A 16,874-nucleotide genomic window follows, 5' to 3' on the forward strand; every position below is an offset into this window, starting at 1 on the left:
TTAATTTACATGTAGTAAAAATCTTTTTGGGGGGGTGTATTGTCCTGTAAGTTTTAACATATAGAGAGAGATTTTTTGTGAACACCCCTCTTGGTTCTCTGAGTGCTGAGATCATGGGCTTCTCTTGGTGTTTCCTGTTTATGGTTCCAGTTTTGGGCTTCTCCAGAGCCCATTCCATCACATATCAGAGGTACAAACAAACAAAGAAAAAACAGCATTGCTGGGTTGCTTTGGAGCCCTGAACTTCCTACCTAGTCCTCTTTTTCTTACTCACTTTTCAGAGTCCTCTAACAGTTGCTTTATGTATTCTTCCCAAGCTTTTTAGTCTTAGTAAGCAGAGAGATAGTAGGGAGTATGTTTGCTCCCTCTAAACCAGAATTGAACTTTGCAGTTTCCTCTTAAAATGCATGGAATGATGGGACACTCTTTACTTCCACTCACACTCTATTGATAGCAACTTAATCTTAGGGCCATGCCCACCTAGCTGCAAGACAGGCTGGAAAATACATCCTCCAGCTTAAGTTAAGGGGAAAAGCCAAAAATTTTTTACCAAGAAAGAAAGAAGAAGAGATTTTAGGAAACACTGGCAGTCTGCCACAGGGATGACAGTGAAGAATATATTCAATGTGGCTTGAAAGAATAAGATGGCTAAGAAGATCTCATGCTGCATATCTGTGCATTTGAAATATCAGGTTAAACTCTTATTGCCTCAGTTTCATCTTGGACTCCAAAACAATACAAATTTAAGACCAAAGTGAGGGCTAGACAAGTTGATGTATGCAGAATTACAAAGGAAATAGCTGCAAACTGGATCAGATTGTGGAGAGGGATAAATGTGGGCAGGAAAGTTTTTGGCAAAAGCTATAACCTTTACCTCTAGCCTGCTGAGGGAAGCTTCCCTGAAGCCATTCAGAGAGCTTCAATGTAAACTCATTAGAACTGTTAGTTGTGTGTGGGGGGGTGAGAATGTTGGTGCCTGACTCATACCTGAGGGTATAAGTGGCTGCCTAAGGCTTGCTGATACGTCCAAAGTTTGCTGAGATGAGGAATGGACCACAGGTGGGTCATACAGAAGAGAGAATTGATGTGAGGCTATCTTGAATCCTGTTTAATCTGTCTACCTGGAAGAGAGGAAGGACTTCAGCATCAAGAACATGGAAGAGAATGCTGGGTTCTAGGAAATGGTTCAAACAATGATCATTGAGACAACAAGCTGAATGGGATGGAATTATCGCCTGAAGTACACAAAACACCCACATAAAAACAAGAGAAAGCTTTAAACACCTGCCAGACCCAGAGACAGCAAGCCACGTTTATGATTCAAGACCTTTCCTTCATCTTACTGTAGCTTTGTAAAGGGCAGGAATTAGCTAGCAGGTGCGCAGATAAGAAGCCACCCACCACCCACCACCATCCACAAGCATATGAAATCCTTATCCTTTTCCTGTTGCATGCAGGCTTCCAGCCTGAAGCTGACCCAAGCTAAGGAAGTAGAAAAGATATAATCATCAAACTGATGATTTTAATTAAGTGGATATTTTATTTACTGAATTGAGTCTACATTTATAACTTAAAGTGTTCTTAGAAATGTCTGTTACTTATGGGGTGCTTGGGTGACTCAGTTGGTTGAGTGGCTGACTCTTGACTTTGGCTCAGGTCATGATCCCAGGGTTGTAGGATCAAGCCTCATGTCAAGCTCCTCACCTGCTTAGGATTCTCTCCCTCTGTCCCTCTCCTCTGCTCTCATGTTCTCTCTCTCTCTCTCTCAAAAGAGAAATAAATAAAAAGAAATGTCTGTTACTTAAGAGTGAGGACATCTCGGGGCGCCTGGGTGGCTTGGTTGGTTGAGCATCCGACTTCGGCTCAGGTCATGATCTCATGGTCCGTGAGTTCGAGCCCCGCGTCGGGCTCTGTGCTGACAGCTCAGAGCCTGGAGCCTGTTTCGGATTCTGTGTCTCCCTCTTTCTCTGCTCCTCCCCTGTTCATGCTCTGTCTCTCTCTGTCTCAAAAAAATAAATAAACGTTAAAAAAATTAAAAAAAAAAAGAGTGAGGACATCTCACTCATTCTTTACCATCCCTGATTACATTTTAAAGGGAAGGTAGGAGACAAAATAATGTTGCATTTTGATAATGCTACAAATTGTATCTTGTCAATATAGCAACTACAAGTATGAAGTATTTCAGATGCAAGAGAGAAAAATCTGGTCTTATTTTCTCACAGAAGAATGTTGAGCATTTGTAGGCACTATATGTTAAGAGGAACACAGAAAGGAACCATTTGCATCAAGTGACCATGCTGGTAGAAGGATTCAGAAGGATCACATTTTTTTTCCCAAACTGAAGGGCTAGCATGAAGAAGCGAGATTAAACTTGCTCAGGAGTTTAGTGGGTCAACTTGCTGAAAGCTTTATAGAGTCATGTATTTAATATGAAGAAGACTTCTTTAGTGTTATGGGGCCCCACAGATAGAATGGGTTGCCTTGAGAGATGGGAGCTTTGCATCACTGGAGATGCACAAGTTCCATTGGATGATGTTATATGGCAAGGTTGCTTGTAGAGGGAATTCAAACATTGGGAGGGTGGTTGGGGTTAATGATCTTTAAGGCCCTTTCTGACTTTGAGACTATGGGGTTCTATAATCTCTCTGTCCAGATGTGTTCATACTATTTAGAAACTGTAATATTACTGAGTCAAATCTAAAAGTGCATGTATTCTCTCATGTAACAAGCATCTACTCTATCTGATCATTTCTGTCTATTTGAGTCTCATAGGAAACCAGCCAAGTGGAAAAAAAAAACTCCAATAAGTTTTTAAAATCATGAATCCCATAAATGAAAAATCCCTCAAATAATGACAGTTTAGCTAAGTACAAATTATAATTAAATTTGTGATTTGTTTTATAGCTAAAAAAAGCATTCCAGCTTCCCCTGTCACCCATTCTCTTCCACTGTTGCTCTCTCTGTCAATCACCCTCTCTCGTTATCCATTAGCTCTTTACAACTCAATCCACTGAGAGAAAACTCTCTGTTCCAATGTATCCAGGCCATTGTCTTGGCTATATCACTCTGGAATACAGTGAAGGAAGCACAGCTGCTCCGGTGTAAAGATGCAACATGGGGTTCTATGTGCTTGCCTGTTCTCTTCAAGAGTTATTTATGCCAATGACTCTTACATTTTTCTTGGATTCCACAATGGCAGGAAGCACATGGTGGGTGCTCAATAAATAGGGAAACAATGATCTCCTTTTCTTTTTATCTCTCTCATTGGGGAGCTACTGAGAGAAACCAGATTGATCTCACAAAGAAAGCCACACAGCTTTGAAGAGTGTTTGGCATTGCTTCCATTCTCCAATATTTACAGACCATGTGGAATATAAAGACAAAGCAAACAAGATCCCAGCTATCAATGTGCCAGTAATCTAGTTGGGAAGATAAAATATGGGAAAATAGACTTAATAAAAGAAAACGTATGAGTGTGATAAATGATGTGGATAAAATATTGGGCTTACAGCTTTGGGAAGGACCTTGGAGATTAGTGAATTCATAGTCTTCTTTTTACAGTTGGGTAAACTGAAGCCTTCCCAAGTCTCTGCTGTCTTGACACTCCTGTGTCCACATTACTCAAAGCATTATCCCACATTCTCCCCCAACATGATGAATCTTATGGCTTGCCTTTCCAGCAGCCATTGTCTTCTCTTTTCAGGCATGGTCTAGTTGTTTGAGTAGTAGTGTGCCCAGTCTAAGAGATGAATCAGGATTGGTTTCAGTCATGACTATCCTTCCTCTATGCCAATGATTGACATAGGGATGAAAGTGTGACAGTGGGATTTAAGGGAAATCAGATGAAGGTTTCTGAAAACGCTTCTCTTCTTCATTAAAAGGTTCTTTTTCTTATTTCCACTTTGTTTCAAGTGTAGATGTTGATGTCTAAGGATATGACACTTGGAGTTGGGATAGACAAATTTGCACCATGAGGGAGACATTGCTACACGTGGTAGAATCAAAGGAACTCAGGATCAACCTCCGTCTAAACTCGTTAGTTAACAATAAATGTCAATTTGGTTTAATTCTATGTATGTTTTGCTTTTACTCACAACCATAAACACTGCAAAACTTTATCTTCAGTAACTCTTCTGCTGCTGTCTTTCCTCCTCACTCACTTCATTAGAACCTCTGGAACCTGGATTCCATTGTCTCTCTGCTTAACCAGAGCCCTGGCTCTCCTCAGAGGGCACTGAGTCTGTTGCAACCCTTTAAGAGAACTATCGTTCTCCATTCTCCAAATATGACAGAGGTCAGAGGTATGGATGCTATTACCTTAGATGCCCATTGCCTTGGTAGACCATTAATTCTCTGCTGTTACTAGAAAAAAAAAAAACAACTCTTCTCTTTTGAGGAGGCAAGAGGAAACAGATTGTGATTATACCTGATTATGCCTGATAATAACTACCATCTGGCTAAGACATCCTCTACCCCTGCGTGTTGTTGCCATGTACACTCCCCCCACTTGATCCCCCAAGCCAGGAACTCATTCATGTTCCTTTTCTGAAGTCTCTGGCAACAGCTTCACAGGCTTCCTTTTTCTCCAAATACTGTCATTATCATGGTGACATCAGTGACTCTATAGATGTCCTTTCCAATACTTGAGTTCCAGTAATAGGTGTTCAGCCTCTCACTGAAATAGTCCTTTCATTATGCATAACACTGATGCAGTGATTTCAAAATATGCCAGCCAATTCTTTGACACCCTTTCAATCAAGAGGGGTGTCTATGTTTTCTCTTTGATTTGAGCTGGCCTGAGTGACTACCTATTAACCAATAGAATGAAGTGGAAGGAACATGCTGTGACATAGGAGACTAGCTTAGAGAAGACCATGCAGCTTCTGCCAGATTCTCTTGAGATGTTCATTCTAGGAGACGCCAGTCTCCAGGTGAGAAGTTCCATACTCAGAGACAGTCATGCTGAAGAGGCCATGAGTAGGTGTTCCAGCCAATAGTCCCAGCGAAATTCGCAGCTGACAGAGTGTCACTGGGCAGCCTTGTTAGTAAGCCATCCTGGAACCCTAGATGCCCTTTCAGATGATTCTACCCGCCAGCCATAGAGCCATTCCTGCAGCTTTTGAGTCTTTCCAGCTGAGGCCTAAATATCCTGGAGTGGAGAAAAGCCGTGTCTTCTGTGTCCCGTCTGAATTTCTGACAGAATTTTTTGAGCATATTAAAATGGTTGTTTCAAGCTGGTAGGTTTTGGAGTACAGGTTTCCCCTGCTACCTGAGCAGAGCATTCCTTTGAAAACTTTGGTAAGCCAAAATGGCACAAAGCCAAGCGTATATACCCTCTGCCATTTCAAAAGTTTGTGTTTCGCCATTATGAAAGACCTACATTAGTACCTGGCTTTTGCTAACCGATAGAAATCTGAAGAGGATTTTCACTTTTACCAAAAAAAAAAAAAGGCCTTCATCAAACTAATGTAGGTCTTTTTCAAGAGTAAAACAGCATAACGCAAACTTTGGGAAAGTGAGGGATACCTGCACTTTGTTTTGCAGCTATAGTAAACAGAACTCCTGCCATTGGCTTTCAGGGGAGTACAGTTCATTCAATGCTCATCAAATTCTCAAGAGAAGACCTTCCAAAGCAGAGAGGCAGGATAGGACAGTGATTATACCTGATTATACCTAATAATGTCTATTTTGAACGTTATGATTGTGCCAGGCACGGTGCTTTGGCTAAGAATATGGATTTTGAGGTGAAACAAATAAGGATTCCCATCCCTGCCTTGCTACTTAACAATTGTGTGATTTGGGGGCAAGAAAAGCCACTCTACATTTTTGAGCCTCAGTTTCCTCATCTGTAAAATGGGGGAAATAACATCCATCTCATAGAATGGTTTTGAAAAATAAATATGATAATATATATAAAGCCATTGATACTCAGCAAATGGTAGCTAGTTTTGATAATAACACAGAATAATATGATTTGTGTAAGAAATGAAGTCACAATGGAAGCAGAAGGTAAGACTACAGGGTCTTTTTTTCAAAACTATACCATAGTTTATTATTTTTTACTAGAGGACTCCTTTTTGTTGGTATATTTATTCTTTCCTAGCTCTTATTTACTAGTTATTAAATCATATTTAAATGTTTAAAATATTACATTTGGTTTCATGCTAGTCATCTCAATCTGATATGAGACATAAGAAAAAATTTACAATCCAATATTTCACAGACCAGAACAATGATACTGAGCAAAAAAAGTTTGGAATTTAGGGGAACTATGTTGTTCTTTTTATTATTTTGAATAAACAGGTTTTAAGAAAATCGATGTAAACTTATCATTTTGTGTGAGGGAGTGAATTTCATTTCTAAAAATAATATTTGAACTCAACATACTATTTATCAATTTAATTTAAAAATATTTACTTAAGTATTTCAAGAATAAAGCAAAGTGAAGAAAAAATAACATATTTTACACAGAGGACCTCCCTCCCATCCAGATGCTAATATTTAAATGCCTTTGTGTTTTAGGTGAAGTTGGTAGGTTGGTGGAGAATGAATCAAAAGGTGGAACTTCTGAGCAGGGAGGTTAGTCAGGGTTATTTCAACTTCAGTATTACCGGTGGGCCATGTGGTTATAATTCAACGATGGGTAGGAGGCTGGATGGGAAGGTGTGGGCATGAAAGGCCCCATAAAGGAAGATGTGAGAGGCCTTGGTTTTCAGGAGACCTGTAGTCAAATTTCTCTCCCCAGCCCCCAATACCATAGCACAAATCTGTGTTTCCTTTTTCTTAGGGAGAAGAAATAAAATTAACAAAGTACAACCACTAAACAGGTTACACTAAGCTATGTGAGCAATTTTGTCAGAAATATCAATTCTACATATTGCAGCAAAAGAAACATGGAATGTTTGCCAAGTTCTTGTGAGAAATCTCTGTCTAAAAATTGTGCTAGCTTGCTAAATATAGAGTTGTTACAAAGAACAGAGCCAATTGGCCTGTTAAACCCACCTCAGATGAGATGATGGGGTTATGCTGGATTTTACCACACCAATCACTTCTACCCCAAGGGACGTGGAAATGAGGTCAGGGCACTTTTGTGCCTGAAGCCAGATAGTTTCCCAGTTTCTGTAGATGTTCCTCCCCTCAAAAAGTGACAGGAAGTATCCGTATGTCCTCATACACCTGATTTCGAAACGAAGAAATCTCTTATGCAGATGGCTGAAACAAAGCTGTGTATTAATTTTTTTTAAAGCAAAAAATCCAAAAAGGACAGTAGAAAAATCCTTTGAATGCTCTCATAGTGTCCTGCAACTTCTGTTCTGTTGCTCTTTAAAGAACAGTTAGGTCTGGCTCCAAGGAAGGAATCACCCTTAATATTGCAAAGCACCTAAAAATATTAGTAACCGACCGAATGTAGACGAGTCAAATAGCTCAGGATATGAAAGCTGTAACAGGAAGAGGAATTGGGTTGGATGTCATGAAGGAAAGCATGCAAATTGCTGTTTGGGAAGGTAATTTGTGTCCTTATGAAAGCACACTGAGGAGGTGCTGGAATATCAATGTAGTCGGCTGGATTGTGTCCCCCCAAAAGTCATGCCTAAGCTCTAACCCCTGGTATCCATGAGTATGACCTCATTTATAGATAGAGTCTTTGCACACATAATTAAAAATCCTGAGCTGATGTTATTGTGGATTTAGGATGGATTCATTCTAAATCCAACACCGGTTCCCTTAGAAGAGAAAGGGGGGGAAGTTGAAACAGAAACATAGAGAAGGCGGTGATGTAAAGCAGAAACAGAGATTGGAGAGACGCAGCCAGAAGCCAAGGAACATTCAGGACTACTGCCAGCCACCAGAAGCTAGGAGACAGGCCTGGAACAGATTTTCTCTCAGAGCCTCCAGAAGGAACCAATCCTGACAACGTGATTTCGGACTTCTGGCCTCTGGAACAGTAGGAGAAGACATTTTTATTGTTTTATGCTGCCCAGTTTGTGGTCATTTGTTACAGCAGTCTTAGGAAACAAATAAAACCACCCACAAAAGCACCCATGTGAAGAGGAGACCCAGGATTAGAAAAGGGGATGTTGATAAGTGGAGAAGTGTGCTATTCCAACTTGAATTTATTAAAAATTAAATGAAATAAAAAATTTAGCTCCTCAGTTGCCCTTGTCACAATTCAATTGCTACACGGGGCTCCCAGTTACTCAAAGGGACAGCACAGATACAGCACATTTCCATCGTTGCTGAGAGTTCTATTGGACAGTGTTGCTGTAAGAGCCACAGATCAAAGTTTCATTTCTATGGGCAAATGACGTGCATGGGGACTGTTGGCTTCAAATCTGTCTTTTCACTCACACCTGCACCAGAAGATAGCAGTTATCACTGGTAGTGTCACTTTTGATTATGAAGGAACTACAGCAGAAAGGTGTAAATATAGTACAACCACCTGTCTCGGGTTTCCTCCCACATACCATCTTCCCAAACAACAAACATAATAAATGATAGTATTGATAGACAATTCTCTTCCAAGACGACATCCCAAATCACTATTGCAGAAACTATCAAACGTGTTCTTATCTGTGAATGCTATGTGAGTCGTACCCAGGAGGCCATATTTACTCCATTCCCTTCCTTGTGTATTTCTATTTCCTCTTAAAATTTTAAGGAGGATTTCCCCCCCTTATAGCAATTTACCCTCTGGTGGGCTCTGTAGTTATTGAGAACAGCAGGAGCTCTATGGTGGGCTTAGAAACCTAGGGAAAGATTCTGAACAGGGGGATGATGTGATATACACTTATTTTCCCCAGAAGATGAATCTGGCAATGCTGTTAGGATGATTGGAAGGGGTAAAGCCTGTTGGCTGTGCAGTTGTGATGAACATGGGAAAGAAATTATGCTCTGAGTTGCAAAAGCTGCCGTCACCAAGATCCACCTGTTCAGAGCTATCTTCAGCTGCATTCAGGAACAATTTACCCGCATAACCTTCCTTTCCCTTACTTTTCTTGTCTCCAGGTACAGGCATGAAGGAATTTGCAACATTAAAATGGGAAACGGCATTGCAGGAGTGTGTGTGTGTGTGTGTGTGCATGTGTGTGTGCGTGTGTGTGTGTAAGAGAGAGAGAGAGACAGAAACAGAGAGAGCGATGGGATATACATGTGTGCATGTACATGTGTGCTGGTGCATCGTTCGTCACAGGTAGTACCAACAGTATGGCATTTAATAGTTTCTTACAACCTGACCCTAAACACATTATCTTTTTCACCCTAAAACCTTCCCTCCTTCAGCTCTTAGAACCACATGTACTGTTCCCTAAATATTCCAGGCACTGCTGTGTCTCCATCTTTTGTCCTTATCTTTCCTTTGCCTGGAATGCTGTTCCATGTCTTCTCCTTGTGGTAAATTCAGACTCATTTTCAAGGCCAGTACATGGGTCACTGCCTGTAGAAAGCTTTCTTTCATTATTCTATTCTCCCTTTGGAAGATATTCTGCTTCTTGTGGATTTCCCTCTTGACAGTCAAACATGTTCATTTACCATGCAGGATTTGAATTCATTGCGTTCTTATTATTTCTTTTACGTTTTATTTGCAGAACTCGTCCCAGCATCATCCTCAGTGGACACTCAAGGGAAGTATGCTGAATGGACATCTGAGCTAGGTGAGGTTGACTTGGAAGTGGAATGGGAAGTAGGTGCCAGATGTGAATCTCTCAGCCATTTTTCCCCCCTTATTTGAAAAATACTGTTAGGACCTGTTTTCATTCAATAAAATTCATTGGCCTATAGCTTAGTGGTAGCATGTCATTTTACATCCAGATAAATTATTCATTAGAAGTAACAGATCTCTTTACTCTCCTCACCCCTCAGCATGCATTTGCTACACATATCTATCTGCCCTCTCCCCATTGCAGTCTTCCCCACTTTATTAAATAGCACCCCTACCCCCCCCCCCCACACACACACACACTCAATTGTATAAGCCAGAAAGCTGGGAGTCTTCCTTGATTGTGTTTCCTTCTCTTTGTCTCCTCCTCCCATATCCAATCTGTCAGCACGAACTCTTGATTCGATCTTCATGTTATCTCTCTCTCCTTCTTGCTATTTCCACAGCCACCACTGTGACCACCCACCAGTATCTCTTGCTTGGATTACAGCTGTAGCTTCTTAGTTGGACTTCCCATATTTGTTCTCCACAGAGTAGCCAGATAGACATAGCAACATAAATTGGAGAATTTTACTCCTTTGGTGAAGCATTTTAATGGCTTCCCACTGTCCTTTGAATGAAATTGAAATTCCTGAGCACGGCCTAAGAGGCCCTGAGAGGTCAAGCTCCCAACTGTCTCCCAGCTCCTGTCAGGCACCTCTCCCCATCACATGCCAGTCTCCTTCACACAGAGTTTCTTTCTTCACTTCAGAGCTCTGCAGACTTCTCTGATTGGAACCATGTTTTTGCTACTCTTGGAGGATTGATTCCTTCCTGAATGTAGGGGTCAATTTTTATGTTACTTCCCCCAGAAAAGTTTTCCCTGACCCTCATTAAGTAAGATCCCCTCTTATTCTCTTTTCACAGTGTAGTTTGTGTCCTATATAGTCCTCACAGAATTTTTCACGAGTTCAGTTATTGGTGTGTTCGTTCAACTATTGTCTACTCTCCCAGTGGGCTTTAAGCAACACAAGGGCAGAGATCATCACCAACATGGTGCCTGATAGAGACTATATGGTCCGCAAAATACATATTGAATGAGTGGATAAGTGGGTGAGTATTCAGACTCCTCTTACCATTCGTTGGCTGTCATAACCTTCCTCGTGCTTTAAGACTTACCTCAACAATGCCAGCTCTGCATAAAGTCTTCTTCAATTCCCCTACTCAAACCCTTACTTTGAGTTCCTATGCTATTTGTTTAAGGCTTTGATGTTGTGAAGCAATATATGAAGTAGTTGAGAGAACAGGTTTTAGAGTAAGAATCTAACATTTGTCACCTTTGTGATCTACTTGGGTGAGTAACTAAAACTCCCTGACTTTTAATTTCACTACACCAGAGAAACTATTTTCAACCTCATTTGTGTAAGGTGGTTGACACAGAGAAGGAGACTTAATGATGATTGATAGCCAGTAATATATTGGTTCATAATCTTCTATATATTTTTACATAAGTGTTTTGAAAGTAAGAAATAGTGATCCCTAAATGACATGACTGAAGACATTTGGTGGCTCTGGACCAGGTCAAAAGCAGCTATTGATATCGGAGACCATTCCAGGTTCTGGAGTCATAAAAACCTGGTTTTAATCCCTAGATCTACCATTGATTGGCTGTGACCTCGTATATATTTCTTATCCTTTTGAAGTTTCAGTTTCCTGATATGATTGAAATGATACTTTCTCAACAGGGGTGTTGTTCATACTATCTCAACAGGAGTATATTAAATACAACTTATGCAAAGAGGGAACAATGTATAATCAGAGCTATATAAAATACCTTTAATACTGATCTATTTCATTCAACCAGGATAGAAACTTGGTCAAACTCAACATGATCAAATCTGACATGACTAACAATGCCAGTACATCTCCTGTCAATTTCTTAAAGCAGCCAAACATACCAGAGTCTGAAAAATACTTTTCTCAAATTGATGAATACAATGCAAAGGTCTGGGCATTTCTCCAATGCCTGCCCATACATCCTAGGTAGTGGCTTCCAACCACTCTTGCAACAGCTATGGATTCAAGGTGAACTCTGACTGGGACTGGATTAACACTAAAAGATGCTCTGTTAGAAAGATTTCTGATAGCTAGTAGGTTCATCTTTTTGAAGAGATATCTGAGAAATCTGGAGGCAGATAAAGCCTTCTTTAAAAGAGAACAATAGACATCTGACCCCTCTAGGAAATGGGTATTCAGACATTTCTAATGTTCAACTATTGAAAAAGATATGTAAAAAAGTATTTTAAAAAATTGAAAAGAACATTTCCAAAGGAGATGACATGGGGTTGTGTAGTGGGTTGGATAGTATCCCCCTAAAAGTTATGTCTATCTGGAAGCTGTAAATGGGCCTTATTTGGAAATAGCTCTGAATAATTTAATCAATGTGCAAGCAGGTGTAATCAACTTAAGATGAGGTCATACCGAATTAGGGTCGTTACTATATCTAATAAGACTGGTGTCTTTATCAGAAGAGGGGAATTTGGACACAGACACACAGACATAAAGGGAAGATGATTTTATGAGAATGGAGGCAGAAATTGGAGTGAAGTTTCCACACACCATGGAATGCCAAGGATTACAGCAGTCACTATAAACTACAAGAGAAGTCTTCCCTCGAGTCTTCAGAGGAAGTATGATCCTGCTGGCACCTTGATTTCAGACATGTAACTGATATGACTAACAATGCCAGTAGATCTCCTGTCAATTTCTTAAAGCAGCCAAACATACCAGAGTCTGAAAAATACTTTTCTCAAATTGATGAATACAATGCAAAGGTCTGGGCAAAGTATTTTTTAAAATACTTTTTTACATATCTTTCTCAATAGTTGAACATTAGAAATGTCTGAATACCCATTTCCTAGAGGGGTCAGATGTTTATTGTTGTCTTTTAAAGAAGGCTTTATCTGCCTCACAGTTCCTTCAGAACTGTGAGAGGATAAATTTGTTGTTTTAAACCACTCTGTCTGTGCTGATTTGTTACAGAAGCCCTAGGAAACTAACACAGGCTGAAATCTTGAGTACCAGATCATGAGCTCTGCCAGATATGAGCTCCATCTATTCCCTTGAGCCTCTCCAGGCCTCAGTTTTCCTATTTGAAAAAGACTGTGACACCAAAGGTAGGAAAAAACAGTACAAGAAAAGAAAATTACAGACCAGTTTCCCTGATGAACATAGATGCAAAACTCCTCAACAAAATACATGCAAATTGAATTCAACAGCATATTAAAAGGATCACTATGATCCTATGAGCACTTGATCACTATGATCAAGTGGGATTCATCCCTAGGATGCAAGAATGGTTTATTTGCGACAACACAAATGGGTATTGAAGGTGTTCTAAGTGAAATAAGTCAGTTACAGAAGGACAAATACTGCGTGATTCTAGTTATATGAGGTATCTTTAAGAGTCAAAAAGATAGAAACAGAAAATAAAATGGTGGCTGCCAGAGGATGGAGGTAGGGTGGAATGGGGAGTTGTTCATTGGGTATAAAGTTACAATTACACAGTGAGTAGGTTGAGATGTCTGCTGTGCAACATAATGTCTATACTTAACAGTATGATGTTGTGCACTTAAAAATTGTTAAGAGGGTAGACCTTCAGTTAAGTGTTCTTATACAAAGACAGAACAAAACAAGAGCAAAGGGACACAAGGGAACTTTTGGAGGTGAGAGATACGTCTATTGTATTGATTGTGGTGGTGATATCATGAGTGTATGGAGTATGAATACATCCAAACTCATCAAATTGTATACATGAAATATGAGCAGTTTCTTTTTGTGTATTAATTATTCCTCAATAAAGCTGTAAAAAATTGTTGGTGAATTATACAAATATAATGAAAAATTTTTGACATATGCAAAAAAAGGAAAGAAAGAAAAGGAAAGAAAGGAAGAAAGAAAGAAAGAAAGGAAGAAAGAAAGAATAAACGGTGTGTATGGAATACGTCTTTTGCCCTGTTTCATATTTTGCCTACCATCTTACTCTAGATGGAAGTGCCTCAGCTGTCCCATGCATAGCTTACATTTTGGTCCAGAGCTTCTCCGCTACAGCCACATGAGGCCTCACAGGACTCACTACTCGTAGGTATTGTAGCCATGGAAGTGTTACGATGCCAACACCCTACAGAAGAGCTCTTGACCAAAAGGGATAGAATCCAGGCAGGAAATATTTCCCTTCTCAGAGTCTAAGACAGATAATTCTAGGGTGTTTTCTGTGTAGCTCCTCAGAGCTTTCCTCACCTGTTAGAACCCCAGTTGCCCACAAAGTCAATCATCCGGACAACACAACCCTGGGTTTCACTCCCCCTAATCTTCACTCTTTTTCCTTGGTGTGCTTCCCAATTTAAACTGCCTGCACACAAGCCATTATCATATGTTCTGCTTTTTGGAGAACCTAGACTAAGACACTGTGAGAATCATGGCATTGACCTCACAGGTTTGTTTCAAAGATGAACGTTTAAATGTATGTAAAATGCTTGGTCTAGTGCCTGCCCATAGAAAGCACTCAGTAAATGTTAGCCATTTTCCCCATATGAGATGGAATGTTCTGGAAGATGAATTTGAAATGTGCTATCATCAATCTCTCTTTCTAAGTGTTGAGTGGATGCATAACAGTAAAAGTCGTTTGTGGTTTTCAGCTTCAGCTTCCATCTTCATTAACACAAGTGGGGCTGTAATGGTAGAAAACAAGATATCAAATTTCACTCCCCCTTATGACACCCACTTGAAGCTCTGAACCCAAGAACTAAAAGCAAAATAAAACTATTTACCAGCCAGAGGGAAAGGAGAATAACAGCATGTGGCTTGTAAACTTAACAAATGTAATCACAGTAATTGAGCAGCCCAGGAAATAATTTGGCCAGCATAATTATATTACAAATTACATATTGCACAATTAAACAATTGCATTTTGGCCACAAATGGAACTCCAAATATACAATTTATGGTGAAGTGGAGAGGTAATTTAAAATGATAAAAGAATAGCAGGGCCCAGAAATGCATTTACATTTATATCCATATTGGAAGGAATATACCAGGCAAAGTAATAAGGAAAAGGGCCAGTGTTTTCAACAGAAAAAAAAACAAAAACAAAACAAAAATGAGTTGAATGAATTTTGCCAAGTACTACATAGATGCTTTACCACTATTTGACTTTCTAACATATGTAAAACCCAAAAGTCCAGTGCTTTTTTTTTTTTACTAAGGAGAAATTCATGTGTCAGAAGTTCTTAATTTGGGCTATTAAACTGGATTACTAAAGTCCTTAATTTAGTAGGAAATTCCAATACTTAACTATCAAAAACATATTGGGAGAGTTATATCTTATTTTTTCTTGTCAAATACATTCCTGAAATATGCTGTTCAGAATATGCACAAAAAACTACATTGTCTTTCTCACTCTGTGGTTCACACTTCTTGGGGAATTTGGTTATTTGGTCTGACCCTCGTCAAACATTGACTATAGACTTTCTACCTTCCAGGTTCTATTCTAGGGGGTACAGTGGGGAACTTAGTAGACATAATTCTCTCTTGAAAAGTGTGTTAGATGAGAACAAACAAACTTTAAACAAATTATTACAAATAATTGATTAAATAATTACAAATGTGTAAAATATTGAGAAGGGTGCAGGGTACCCTACATGCACATAGCAGGGGGTTCTAACAAAGCCTGATGGGGAAATGGAGTAGATTGGGCAGAGGAAACCTGAGGATCTATATTTACATTAAGACGTAAGAATGCCCAAGAAATATAGGACTCACTACTTATTTTATAATTAGTAATGGGTAAGGAAGCCTTTCTGGAATTTTTTGACTGGGGGTCCAAAATTCCAACTCCTGCCATCTAAAGGCAAAAGAGATTGGAGAAAACATTCCTCTGTCAAAAAAGAATCATAAAAAAAAGCAACGTCAGTAATTTGGGGATGAGTTCTATAATACTTGGTTTGTATCCTGCAGGACTGGTGATTTAATATTTCCATTGGATTTTTGATAAATGCTAAAGCATCCAGACTCTCTTTGCTTAGTGTCTGGAGCTTAAGGGCTGGATATCACCAGGGTTTTTTGAAAATCGATGAAACAATACTCATGTGGTCACCATTTATTGAGTGCTTTACTGTGAGCCAGAGTCTCTGTTGAGAGCTTTGTCCTACTCAGTCTTCACAGCAGGTGAAGACTGTGGTGGGCTCTACTCGTCTTACCTTACTGTGCACATGGGATGATTGGGGTACATATGATAAATAAATAGTTTCAGGACCTCAGATACTGAGTGGCACATCTGGGATTGAAGCCAGTGTCTCTCTGACCCAAATGTCCACTCTATAGCATTTGCTATCAAGCCTTTCACCTGTTTAAAAAAAAAAGGAAAGGAAATAAGAGCAAGTACCTCATCAGGCACTTGCCTCTGCCTTCCCCTCTACCCACCCCAACCAGGCCAAGGTTGTAGTTCACTATTGTCTAAGTCTGGTTTTCAAGGTGTGGTCCTCATTGTCAATATCATCTGGAAATCTGATAGGAATGGTTGAGCTACTAAATCTGAAACTCTTGGGGTATGACCCAACAATCTAGGTTTTATAAGCCTAGGGGAGTGTAACGCCAGTTAAAATCTGAGAACTGGTGGTATAGACAAATGTGAAAGGCTTTGAAGGTCCTTATGTTTGTTTGGGGTCTGACAGTCTCAGATGACAAGGTGCATCTGATTCTTTTCCTTATGCCGGGACAGCCAAAATCAGATGACCTCATTAAGAAACTTCCCTGGCCCACTCAAAAGTCCTGGCTTTGTTTGTATTTGAGCGTGTATACCTTAATTGGAAAATGTGGGAGACTGAAATTAGAATGTGAAAACCTGATTGTATCCTGGGAGATGTAGATTTTCCAGGTGAACTTAATGAAGAAACTTTTTCCCCAAGATAGAGCAGGAGCGACACCACAGGGAGGAAGTAACTAATAAAAACAAAGGAAATCAAAAACCCCAGGGAAAAGGAAAGTATTAGATAGGTGGAATTAGGTCTATCTCATTAAAAGGAAAATGAAATTGGGACGCCTAGGTGGCTCAGTTGGTTTAGCCTCTGACTTCGGCTCAGGCCATGATCTCACAGTTTATGGGTTTGAGCCCCACATTGGGCTCTGTGCTGACAGCTTGGAACTTGGAGCCTGCTTCAGATTCTGCGTCTCCCTCTCTCTC

The 16,874-nt window shown here is 39.9% G+C and overlaps 1 long non-coding RNA gene across 6 annotated transcripts in view; it reads left to right on the top strand.

Moving 5' to 3' along the window:
* Positions 1–16,874, top strand: part of LOC131519043 (uncharacterized) — a 102,404-nt gene that overhangs the window by 35,981 nt on the left and 49,549 nt on the right. For 5 of the 6 annotated variants that reach the window (XR_009265426.1, XR_009265423.1, XR_009265422.1 and 2 more), the window contains one exon: positions 9,585–9,650. This is a non-coding gene — a long non-coding RNA (uncharacterized LOC131519043). Of the gene's footprint in view, positions 1–9,584; positions 9,651–13,681; positions 13,775–16,874 lie in introns of all 6 variants that reach the window. The other variant, XR_009265424.1, reaches the window with a different exon arrangement.

The sequence above is a fragment of the Neofelis nebulosa genome, chromosome 8 (genome assembly GCF_028018385.1).
Source record: "Neofelis nebulosa isolate mNeoNeb1 chromosome 8, mNeoNeb1.pri, whole genome shotgun sequence".
Taxonomy (NCBI): domain Eukaryota; kingdom Metazoa; phylum Chordata; class Mammalia; order Carnivora; family Felidae; genus Neofelis; species Neofelis nebulosa.